Genomic DNA, 12,050 nt, shown 5'->3' on the forward strand with positions numbered 1-12,050 from the left:
GACTTATTCAAGGACACAGTTAAATGAATGGCCAGGCTGAATTTCAACTCATCAGTCAACCTGGAAAAACTATAACAACCACTCAGTAACACTGCTTCCCCGTTTATACATTTGCCCACTAGAACTATGTCCCTGTTCTGCTCAAAACTCTCTGAGATTTCCCCTTCTACTCAGGGTCAAAGCCAAAGTTCCTACAATGGCCTACAAGGCCCTGTGTATACTGTGGCTTCCCATCACCTATCTCATCACATATCTCTATCTCTGCATTCCAGCCACCTTGTTGTTCCTGGGTCACACGAGACCCGCACCTACCTCAGGGCCTTTGTACCTGCTGTTCCCACTGCCTATAATATTCTTCCCCAAGACAGTGGAGGTTTGTTCCCTCATTCCCTTCAAAGCTCTATGCAAATGTCACCTCCTCAGGAAAGCCTTCCCTGCCTACCCTTCCTAACATAGTACTCCCCGCTTTTTAATACTTAATTATATCACCTGGCAATGTTTATTACCTAACTCCACCATTTAGACAGAAGCTCTATGAAAGAGGGACATCTAGGAGTCTGGCTTTGCACTACAAGTGCCTAAGACAGCACCTGGCACAAAGCAGATAATACTTCTTGAATTTAAAAATCTGCCAAATATATTTTGATTCACAACCCAATCATATAACTTTAGGCAATTCACGCCGCTGTACCAATAAAATCCAAACCAAAAGAAAAAAAATGTATCTATCAAAGTAGTCTTTTAGAACCTTTATTTCTACTATTTAAAGTTTGATCTTCCTTAATGTGTATGTTCTGTTTTGATCCCTCGTTTAAATGGTGAATTTTCTTTGAAGTGACTGATGACTTCTATAAACTTTACCACCCCCAAAATTGTTAGATGTGTAAGTTATTAATTAGTTGTTGACTGTAGTGATTGTGTCTTGATGGGGAAAATAACCCCAAGTTGCCTGTCCCTCAAGGGAAAATGAAATTCTTAAATGCACAGAGTTGACCTAATACTGTAAAATAAGTAAATAATACATATCAAACTTTAAGATTCAGTGTTCAATTCACATAAGAACCTAATTTCCTAAGTACAGCTAAATAATAAATTTCTGACTCCTGTGACTGAATGCCTCAATGTCTGCCTGTTTAAAAAAGAGTAAAAAGCAGGTTTTAAAAAATGTGTCATTTTATTTGGGTCACTTTGGAACACACATATTTGCTTTTATTTTGGTTAACAGAGCAGTAACTTACAGGACACCATTAGCTCCTTCTAAATAAACTTAGCGCTACCTAGGAAGAGAAGGAAAAGGAAACAGGAATAGGGGAGGGACCACACGGAAAAGTGAGAACAACTTATTTGCCAAAGGACAGGTCTTGTAAGAAGGCGATCACCTCCTTCCGCAGCAGCAGATTTAAAACAAATCTGGAGCGATGGGTAAGGTCCAGCTCTCCAAGTGGTGTTGCAGCAGATCATCTGAAAGCAAATTCTAATGGCACTTGGGGAATGATCGAAAACAGTAGTGGGGCCCCCTCCGTCCTACTCACATCAAGTAACTCCACGCCACTCACCTTCCATTCTAGCGAAGCGGGGAATCATATCCCTGCTTTAAGCAGGTAAGTCGGAGAGAGTCGGATGTCCCTCCCCACACACACAAACCCTTCGCCCCAGTACTGTAAAACGCAGTCCACGGAACCCAGTGAAAACCGAAACCCGGGAGTTGCTCCAAGTTCTCTCCGCTTTCTGAGGTTGGAGCCGAGAGGAATGTCACAGAGACAAAGCGGGGAGGAAGGGGGCATCTCCCCCTTACCTTGATGGCTTTCTCCATGTCGCTCTCTTCCCACATGCTCCGCGGGGCCCGCACGGCTGGGAGCAGCGGAGGCTGCGCAGCTGCCGGATCCCGCCGCAGCCGAAGGAACAAGGGGCTCAGCGCTCGGGGCCCTGGGTCTCGGGGAGACGGGCAGCAGCCGCTCCCGGGGACCTGCGGGGATGACGGCCCCGGCGCCGGCTCGGCCTCGGCGGGCGGCTCTAGGCTGGGGGCGGCGGCGGCAGCGGCCCCCGGGAACAAGCCTTTGTGCTGGGCCCCGCGCGGCCGCCTCCCGGCCTCATCCCCGGCCGGGGAGGCAGGCTCCCGGGGCAGGGCGAGGCGGGGAAGGCCCCGATCCGGGGCGATGTGCTGGGGCCTGGCGGGGCCGCCGCTTAGGCCCGGGCTCGCCAGGTCCTGAGTAGGAGCCTGCGCCTCCGCCTCCGCCGCCGGCACCGCCGCGAAACCGAGGCCGAGCCCACCGCCGCCGCCGCCGCTGCTCCCGCTGCCGCTTCAGCGCCACACATCGCCGGGACACCCGCGCCGGGCAGCCCCGCCAGGCGCCCGCTTGCCGGCGCTGTGCCCCGCCTGAGCTCCGGGCCGCCTCTCCTGCCGCCCGACTTCGTGTCCCCACGGCTCCACGCGCCCCTCGTCACGGTCAGCTGCGGTTTCCGAGCCGCCCCCGAACCAAGCAGTTGACTTGCAGGCGTCCGCCAAGGCCTCCCCAAGGTGGCGCCACACCCAGGATAGGCCCCCGGGCCCTCCGCAGCGCTGGCGCCGAGTTGATGATGTAAAAGGTTCAGGCTCGCGGGGCGGGCTATTGGACCTCACCACCGGACTCTAGTGGCTGCGGGAGCGTTTCTCTTTTCTCCTAGCGCCGCGGACGAGATTTGTGGCGCCAGAAACACCCTGCGGAAGGAGCCGGGGATATCAACTAGTGATAGAGAAGAGGAAACTGAGGCCACGGGCGGGTCCTACGGTAAAAACAATTATATATAATAAGTTATATATACGGAGCGTTTATTTTACGTGAAGCTCTTTTCTTCTCTTAGTTCCTTTCTCCTTTATAAAGTAGGCATTTGGCCTTTTCAAGTAAGTATGTGCTTATTTCCTGTTAACGGATGCAGTAACTGAGGCCCTCAGAGAGCGGCAATCATTTGCGCACAGCTGAGAAGTGGGCAAGTCGGAACCGGAACCCAGGTTTGTGCTCCTTACACTACACCAACAATCTGTCAAAGAACCTTGCAGGAGCTTTTGGTTAATTACCTCTTGATGCCTCTTCATTCATTCACTTATTTACTGAGCACAGCTGTGTGCCACGCCTACTCGACCCTGGGGAAACAGTAGAAAAAAGACACGGTACCTGCTCATGGATCTTATTTTCAAGAAAGGGAAGCAGAAAATAAAGAGGGAAAAACAGAGTTTGTGGATACTAAAAAGCAAATAAATAGGATGCTGAGGTAAGAGAATAACTGGGTGTGGGGGCTTTTTCCAAGTAGATGATCAGGGAAGGTCTCCCAGGCCGTAACCTTGAAGCTGAGACCTCTAAAGAGAAGGAACTGTCTATTGGAAATCCAAGGGGATTTCTGAGCAGATGGAACAGCAAGTGCAAAAGTCTTAAAGTGGAAGTAAGGTAAATGTGGTCAAGGAGCAGCAAGATCATTGTAGCTGGAGCAGGGTGAGTAGCAGAGAGTGATACAGGATGAGGTTGGAGAGGTAGGCAGAGGTTGTATCATATACACCCTTAGGGGTCATGGTGAGAACTTTGGGTTTTATTCTAAGCCACTGGAAGGTTTTAAACTAAAGAGTGATATGATCAAATTTATGTTTTAAAAGATAAGACTCTGCTGCATGGAGAATGAAATATTGGCAAGCGAAAGTGGAGACATGGAAAGTTATTAAAATGCTTTTGGAATAACCCAGATTATTATGAAGCTTGAACTAAGAAAGTGGCAGTAAAGATAGAATAGATGGGTTTATGATATGTTTTGGAGGTAGAGTTGAAAGGGCTTCCTGAAGGACTCCACGTGGAAGATGAAAATAAACAAATCAAGGGGACTTCCCTGGCGGTCCAGTGGTTAAGACTCTGCACTTCCACTGCAGGGGTCATGGGTTCGATCCCTGGTGGAGAACTAAGATCCCACATCCCACGTAGCACGGCCAAAAAAATAAAAACAAATCAAGAATAACTTCCAGGAGACTGCCTTAAGCAACTTGCATGGATGGTGGTGCCATTCAGTGAATGAAAGACTCAGATGAGAGTGAAAGCAGGGAATCCAGAGTTCTTTTTTATCTGGTTAATTTGAGGTTCTTGAGTAATGTACCAGAGAATAAGTCAAGTATTTGACTTATTTAGTTGTTCTCTTTGTTGGCCATACACCTACAGTACATTCCTCAACCCCCTTAAAGTGGCCATATGCCTATGCTCTCCCCCAGTGGAAAGTGAGCAGAAGGGATGTGCACATATCCAGGCCTGGCCCAGAAAATCTGTCAACAGATGCTCTTACTTACTCTGCCAGCTGGAAGATGATGACCAGGTTCTGGAGAAGGCAAGGCTTTAAGATGGAAGATACCTGGGTGGAGGAGAACTCTGCCCTGTTGACCTAAACACCCACTTAGCATTGTTATATGAGGGAAAAAGAAAAAAAAAACCTCTTGTGTTGAGCTTTTATCTATTTACGTCTTTTTATTATAGCAGCTTTGTTTATGCTACCTAATACAAATAAGAACAGTGATCCAGCAGTGAACTTTGGGAGAAAACTTCGAAATGACTTGAATTGACATTATCTATAACAGGAAATAGAAGGTACCTTGGATTCATTCATTCATTCAGTAAGAATTTATCAAGTGCCTCTCTGTGCTGGGCACTGTGCTACATAGTAGAGATGCAGAGATGAAATCCCTGCCTTAAATGTTCTGAGTCTGGCAGTTAAACTTACTGGCTGTTATCTGCACATACTATCTCTCTATCTAGAGACTTACTCTCCCCACCCAGCACACACACACAGCCCAATTTCTACACAGTCTTCAACCACATTCGAAATACTATTTTATCAGAAAGAGTAGGCCTGACCCTTGGTTCAATCTAAATCAGATATTCCTATTACCTCATAATTTACTTCCTTGTACTTATCACAATTTTAATTTATATATCCACTTGCTTTTTTTCTTTAGTGTTCTCTCCCACACTAGACTAAATACTCTCAAGGGAAAGAACCTTGTCTGTATTATTGGTCACATCCCCAACAGCTGGCCCACTGTAGGTGTTTAATAAATATTTGTTGAAGGAATCAAGGAATGGAGAAGGCAGAGCCCTGAGGAAGGAGAGGTTTCCTCCATTTTTTCCATTTTTTTGCTGGGGAGGTAGTAGATAGCCTAAGATAGCCTTCAATGATGCCCACCTCTGGGTATTCATGATCTTGTTTAATCCCCTCACCCTGCTCGTGGGCTGATCGAGTGACTTGCTTCTAATGATGGGATGGCATGTCTGAGATTAGGTTGCAAAAAGTCTGTGGCTTCCATCTTGGGTACCCCTTTCTCTCCTATTCTCTTGCTTATTTGCTCTGAGGAAAGCCAGATCAAAAATGTGAACTGCTTTATTAGTTTCCTGGGGCTGCCATAACAAACTACCACAAACTGGGTGGCTTAAAACAACAGAAATTCTCTACAGTTCTGGAGGCCAAAAGTCTGAAATCCAGGTGTCATAAGGGCCATGCTCCCTCTGAAGACTCTAGGGAAGGGTGGAGTCTTCCAGCAGTCCTTGGCATTCCTTGGCTTATAGGTACATTATTCTAATCTTTGCCTCCATCTCCACATGACCTTTTCTGTGTGCCTCTATGTTCTCTCTTCTTATGAGGACAGCAGTCATTGGATTTAGGGCCCACCCAAATTTAGTATGACCTCATCTTAACCTAACTAATTACATCTGCAGAGACCCTATTTCCACATTCTGAGGTTCCATGTGAACATGAATGGGGGTGGGGATACTAGTCAGCCCACTATAGTTGCCCAATAGAGGGCTCCATATGTCAAGGAACTAATGTCTCACCAACTGTCAGTGAGAACCTGAGGCCTGGCCAGTGGTCACATAAGTGAGCTTAGAATGGATCCTCACCTAGTTGAACCCTGAGATGATTGCAGCCTTGGCCAACAACTTGACTGCAACCTTCTGTACCAGGGGCACCCAGCTAAGCTGTGTCCAAATTCCTGACCCACAGAAATTGTGAGATAATAACTTTTTAAAGCACTAAATTTAGGGGCAATTTGTCATGCAGCATAGATAACTAATACAGATTTTGGTGCCTGGAAATGGGGTGCTGTCATAACAACTACCTAAAATGTGGGAGTGGTTTGGAACCAGGCAGTGGACAGAAGCAGGAAAGATTTTGAGGAGTGTGTTAGAGACAGCCTAAATTATCTTGAACAAACTTAGTAGGAATCTGGACTTTGATGATGCTGCCAATGAGTGCTCAAAAGGGAGTAAGGAACATGTTATTGGAAACTGAAGGAAAGAGGATCCTTGTTATGAAGTGGCAGAAGGTTTAGCAATAGCATCATCTGCAAGTATGTGGAAAGAGAAAATGTTCCTAGTGAACTGGGTGATCTAACTAAAGCAGTTACCAAGCAGAAGGTGCTGCCTGGTTTCGTCTTGCTTCTTGTAGTAAAATGGGAGAAGAGAGATAAATTATTGAACAATAAGGAGTCAGGACTTGATGATTTTGAAATTTTTTAGTCTCTCTAGATGGCAACCAGGGCTAAAATTAAGCTATGGCTTTCAAGCAAAATCAAACCCAGGGTCCTGTAAGGAAAACATGATCTGTCTTTGTCAGTTCAGGCTGCTATTACAAAATATGTGGCCCTGCAGATGCATGTCTTCTCACATGCAAAATATATTCACTTCATTCCAACAGCTCCAAAGTCTTAACTCTTCAGAATCAACTCTAATGTCTAAAGTATCTAGATACTGTTGGACTTCCCTGGTGGTCCAGTGGTTAAGACACCATGCTTCCATTGCAGGGGGCATGGGTTCGATCCCTGGTCAGGGAACTAAGATCCCACATACTGTGTGGTGCAGTCAAAAAAAGAATAAAGCCTTCCTTAAAAAAATAAAGTATCTAAATACTATCTAAATCAGATATAGGTGACACTCTAGGTATGATTCATCTTGAAACAAAATTCCTCTCTAGCTGTGAACCTGTGAAACCAGATAAGTTATCTACTTCCAAAATACAGTGGTGGGATAGGCATAGGGTAGACATTCTCATTCCAAAAAGGAGTGATCAGAAGAAAGAAAGGAGTAATCAGAAGGAAGAAAGGAGTGATGGGTCCCAACCAAGTCCAATTCTAGCAAGGCAAATACCTTTAGATCTTAAGGCTCCAGAATAATCCTCTTTGGTTTGATGCTCTGCCCTCTGGATCCACTGGGTTGTGGTCCTGCCTTTGCAGCTCTGCCCAGGCAAGGGTCCTGCCCCCATGACTTCAGATGAAGCCTGTCTGTCCTGTTGAAACCAAGGTGATGGCCCTGATGATTTCTGAATTGCTTTTGGGATCATTCTTCCCCTTTCTTGAATAGTGCACATTCATAGCCAAGTAGCTTTATCATCCTGTCCTGTAGAATCAACATCTGAAAGCATTTCTTCCCATCTCAGTCCCCTTCAGCACAAACAGGCAGTGTTTCTATTCCTGTAATCCAATAATCTCTTATCATTTGATAGTCCATCCACACCCTTTAGTGTTCTCTTCCAAACACATTTGCTCATTTTTTGGGATATGGACAGGCTGAGAATTTTCCAAAGCATTAAATTCTGGTTCCCTTTGCTTAACAATTCCTTCTTTAAGTCATCTCTTTCCTTTCACATTTTATTGTAAGCAGTCAGGAGGAAGCAAGCTACTCTTCAAACACTTTATTTATAAATCTCTTCACTGAATATTCATTTTCTTTTTTTTTACAAATATGACTTAAATATTTAACTTTGATCTTTTACTTGCAGCAGGATTTGTTCTTTTTTATTAAATCTTATTGCAGTATAGTTGACTTACAATATTGTGTTAGTTTCAAGTGTACAGCAAAATAATTCAGTTATTGAATATTCATTTTCATTGCTCTCCAGCTGTACCTTGCAAAAACACTAGGGCACAGTTCAGCCAAGTTCTTTGCCACTTTATAACAAGAATCGTCTGTTCTCCATTGTCCAACAGCATGTTTCTCATTTCCCTCTAAGACCTCAACAAAGTGGACCTTACCATCCATATTTCTGCCAACACTCTTTTCATGATTATTTATGTGTTTGCTAAGAAAATGAAAGCTTTCTCTCCACCTCTCCTCTTTTCTTTCTGAGCCCTCACCAGAAACATCTATCTTTCTAGCATGTACTTCCAAATTCTTCCAACCTCCACCCTTTCCCCAGTTCAAAAGCTGCTTCCACATTTTTAGGTAATTGTTATAGCAGCACCCCACTTCTCAGCACCAAAATCTGTCATAGCTTGGGCTGCTATAAGGAAATACTGTAGACTGGGTGTCTTTGAATTAGACATTTATGGGCGTGGCCAAGATGATGGAGTGGGAAGACCCAGAGCTCACCTCCACCCATCGGCACACCAAAATTACAACTATTTACAGATCAACTATTGATGAGAATGACCTGAAGACTAGCAGATTTTCCACAACTAAAGATGGAAAGAAGGAACTACAGGGAATTCCCTGGAGGTCCAGTAGTTAAGACTGTGTTTTCACTGCCAAGGGCCTGGGTTCAATCCCTGGTCAGGGAACTAAGATCCCACAAGTTGTGCAGTGTGGCCAAAAAGAAAAAAAAAAAAAAGAAAGGGAAACACAACCAGGCAGATAGGAGGGGCAGAGATACAGTATAGTTAAGACCCACACCTTCAGGGTAGGCCATCCAGAAGAGTCCAGCCCCAAAACGTCTGGCTTTGAAGATGAGAGGGGCTTCTGTATGGGAGAACCAGAGGGCTATAGGAAACAGACTTGGCTCTTAAAGGACATATGCAAAATTTCACATGCTCTGAGACCTAGTACAGAGGCAATAATTTGAAAGGAGCCTGGGTCAGACCCACTTGCTGATCTCGGAGGGCCTCCAGGAGAGGCAGGAGTCAACTGGGACTCCCCATGGGGACACAGACTCTGGTGGCAGCCATTTTTAGGAGCTCATTCTACCATGACATTGGTTCTGCCAAGTGCCATTTTGGAGTCCTCCTACTAGCCTATTAGTACCAGGGCCTTACCGCCACCAGCCAGTTGGGGATCCCAGGATCCCCAAGCTGAACAGCCAGCCATGCAGGGATATGCCCCGCCCACCAGTAGGCCAGCAGCCTCCACACAAGGCAGGGCCTGGCAGCCAACTGGGCTGGAGGCCAGCCCTGCCTACCAGTGTGCTCAAAGTAGTCAGCCCTGTGACAACAGATGGACCCATGAAACCCACATGGGGGCACCCCTAGAGTGTATAGCTCTGGTAACCAGAGGAGAAGGTGCTGCTAAGCCCCACAGGACATCTCTTATATAAGGCCACTTCTCCAAGATTGAGAATTGTATCCAATCTACCTAATACATAGAACTAAACACAGAATTAGGCAAAATGAAGCAATAGAGGAATATGTTCCAAACAAAGGAACAAGGTAAAACCCTAGAAAAAGACTAAGCAAAGTGGAGGTAAGTAATCTAGCCATTAAAGAATTCCAGGTAATGATTATAAAGATGTTCAATGAACTCAGGAGAAGAATGGATGAACACAGAAGCTTAACAAAATATAAAGAAGAACCAAACAGCCGAAGAATACAATAGTGGAAATAAAAAATACACAAGAAGGAATCAACAATAGAATAGATTATACAGAAGAACAGATCAGCAAACTGGAAGACAGAGTAGTGGAAATCACCCAAACTGAACACAAAAAAGGAAAAAGAATTTTGAAAAATAAGAATAGTTTAAGGTACCTCTGGGACAACATCAAGCATACTGAAGTTCACATTATAGGGTCCCAGAAGGAGAAGAAAGACAGAAAGAGGCAGAGAACTTACTTGAATACATAATAGCTGAAAAATTCCCTATCCAAGGAAAGGAAACAGACATCCAGGACCAGGAAGCACAGAGTCCTAAACAAGATCATCACAAAGAGGTCCACACCAAGACACATTGTAATTAAAATAGAAAAAAAATTAGAGAACATTAAAAGCAGCAAGGGAAAAGGAAGTAGTTACATACAAGGGAACTCCTATAAGACTCTCAGCTGACTTTTCAGCAGAAACTTTGCAGGCCAGAAGGAAATGGCACAATATATTTAAAGTGATGAAATGAAAAAACCTACAACCAAGAATATTCTACCCAGCAAGGTTATAATTCAGATTTGAAGGAAAGACAAAGAGTTTTACAGACAAGCAAAAGCTAAAAGAGTTCAGTACCAATAAGCCAGCTTAACAAGAAATGTGAAAGGGACTTCTCTGAGTGAAAAGGAAAAGACCACAGGATTTCCCTGGTGGTCCAGTGGTAAAGAATCCACCTTACAATGCAGGGGACATGGGTTCAATCCCTGGTCAGGGAACTAAGATCCCACATGCCACGGGGCAACTAAGCCTGCGCACCACAACTACAGAACCCACATGCCCTGGAGCCTGTGTGCCACAACTAGAAAAGAGAAAACCCACACGCCACAACTAGAGAGAAGCCTGTGCACTGCAATGAAAGATCCTGCATGCCACAACTAAGACCCGATGCAGCCAAAAATAAATTAAATAAATAAATAAATGATAAAGAAATCTTTAAAAAAAGAAAAGACCACAACTAGAAATATAAAAATTACTAAAGGAAAAATGTAAAGGCAAATATACAGTAAAGGTAGTAGGTCAACCACTTATAAGGCTAGTAGAAAGGTTAAAAGACAAAAGTAGTAAAATTATCTATATCCATAATCAGTAGTTAAGGGCTACGCAAAACAAAAAGACATAAAATATGGTTTCAAAAACATTAAATATTAAACGCAGTGGTGAGTAAATATGCAGGGTGGTTAGAATGTGTTCAAACTTAAGAGATCAACTTAAAATAATCACATATGTATATATGATTGTTATATATAAACCTCATAGTAACCACAACCCAAAAACCTGTGATAGATACACACACAAGAAAGACAAAGGAATCCAAACAACACTAAGGATAGCCATCAAATCACAGAGGAAGAAAGCAAAAGAAGAAGAAACGAACAAAAGAGAACTACAAAAACAACCAGAAAACAGTTAACACAATGGCAACAAATACATATCTATCAATAATTACTTTAAATGTAAATGTATTAAATGCTCCAATTAAAAGATTTAGAGTGGCTGAATGGTTAAAAAAAAAAAAGACCCATATATATGGTGCCTACAAAAGATTCACTTCGGATCTAAAGACAAACAGATTGAAAGTGAGGGGATGGGAAAAGGTATTCCATGCAAATGGAAATAAAAAGAAGGTTGAGATAGCAATACTTATATCAGACAAAACAGACTTTAAAACAAAGACCATAATGAGACAAAGAAGGACATTAGATAATGATAAAGGGATCTAGCCAATAAGAAGATACAACAATTATATATGTACCCAACACAGGAGCATCTAAATACATAAGGCAAATACTAACAAATATAAAGGGAGAAGCTGACAGTAACATATCATTGTAGGGGACTTTAACACCACATTTACATCAATGGACAGATCATCCAGACAGAAAATCAATAAGGAAACACTGGCCTTAAGTGACACATTAGACCAGATGGACTTAATAGATGTAAGTAGAACTTTTTATCCAAAAGCTGCAGACTGAAAATTCTTTCCAAGGGCACATGGAACATTCTCCAGGAAAGATCACGAGTCTCAATAAATTTAAGAGAACTGAAATTATATCAAGCATCTTTTCCAGCCACAGTGATAGCTAGAAGTCAACTACAAGAAAAAAATGGCAAAAAATACCAACATGTGGAGACTAAACAATATGCTACTGAACAACAAATTGTTCACCAAAGAAATCAAAGAGGAAATAAAAAAATACCTGGAGACAAAAGAAAATGGAAACACAGTGATCCAAAATCTATGGGATGCAGCAAAAGCAGTTCTAAGAGGAGAGTTTATAGTGATACAAGCCTACCTCAGAAACAAGAAAAGAAATCTCAAACAACCAAACTTTACACCTAAAGGAACTAGAAAAAGAAGAGCAAACAAAACTCAAAATTAGTTGAAGGAAAGAAATCATAAAGATCAGAGCAGAAATAAGTG

The 12,050-nt window shown here is 43.4% G+C and overlaps 2 protein-coding genes across 2 annotated transcripts in view; both read right to left on the reverse strand.

Moving 5' to 3' along the window:
* Window positions 1–2,087, reverse strand: part of MAPKAPK5 (MAPK activated protein kinase 5) — a 36,796-nt gene extending 34,709 nt beyond the window's left edge. The window contains exon 1 of the mRNA XM_073790183.1: window positions 1,796–2,087. The gene's annotated coding sequence lies outside the window, so the exon portion shown is untranslated. The remainder of the gene's footprint in view (window positions 1–1,795) is intronic.
* Window positions 2,088–3,081: 994 nt separating this feature from the next.
* The window catches only part of ALDH2 (aldehyde dehydrogenase 2 family member), a 48,170-nt gene continuing 39,201 nt past the window's right edge, over window positions 3,082–12,050 (reverse strand). The window contains exons 14-15 of the transcript XR_012325201.1: window positions 7,149–7,471; window positions 3,082–3,121 (exon numbers count right to left, since the gene is read on the reverse strand). The gene's annotated coding sequence lies outside the window, so the exon portion shown is untranslated. The remainder of the gene's footprint in view (window positions 3,122–7,148; window positions 7,472–12,050) is intronic.

This window comes from Tursiops truncatus, chromosome 13, assembly GCF_011762595.2.
Source record: "Tursiops truncatus isolate mTurTru1 chromosome 13, mTurTru1.mat.Y, whole genome shotgun sequence".
NCBI classification, from domain to species: domain Eukaryota; kingdom Metazoa; phylum Chordata; class Mammalia; order Artiodactyla; family Delphinidae; genus Tursiops; species Tursiops truncatus.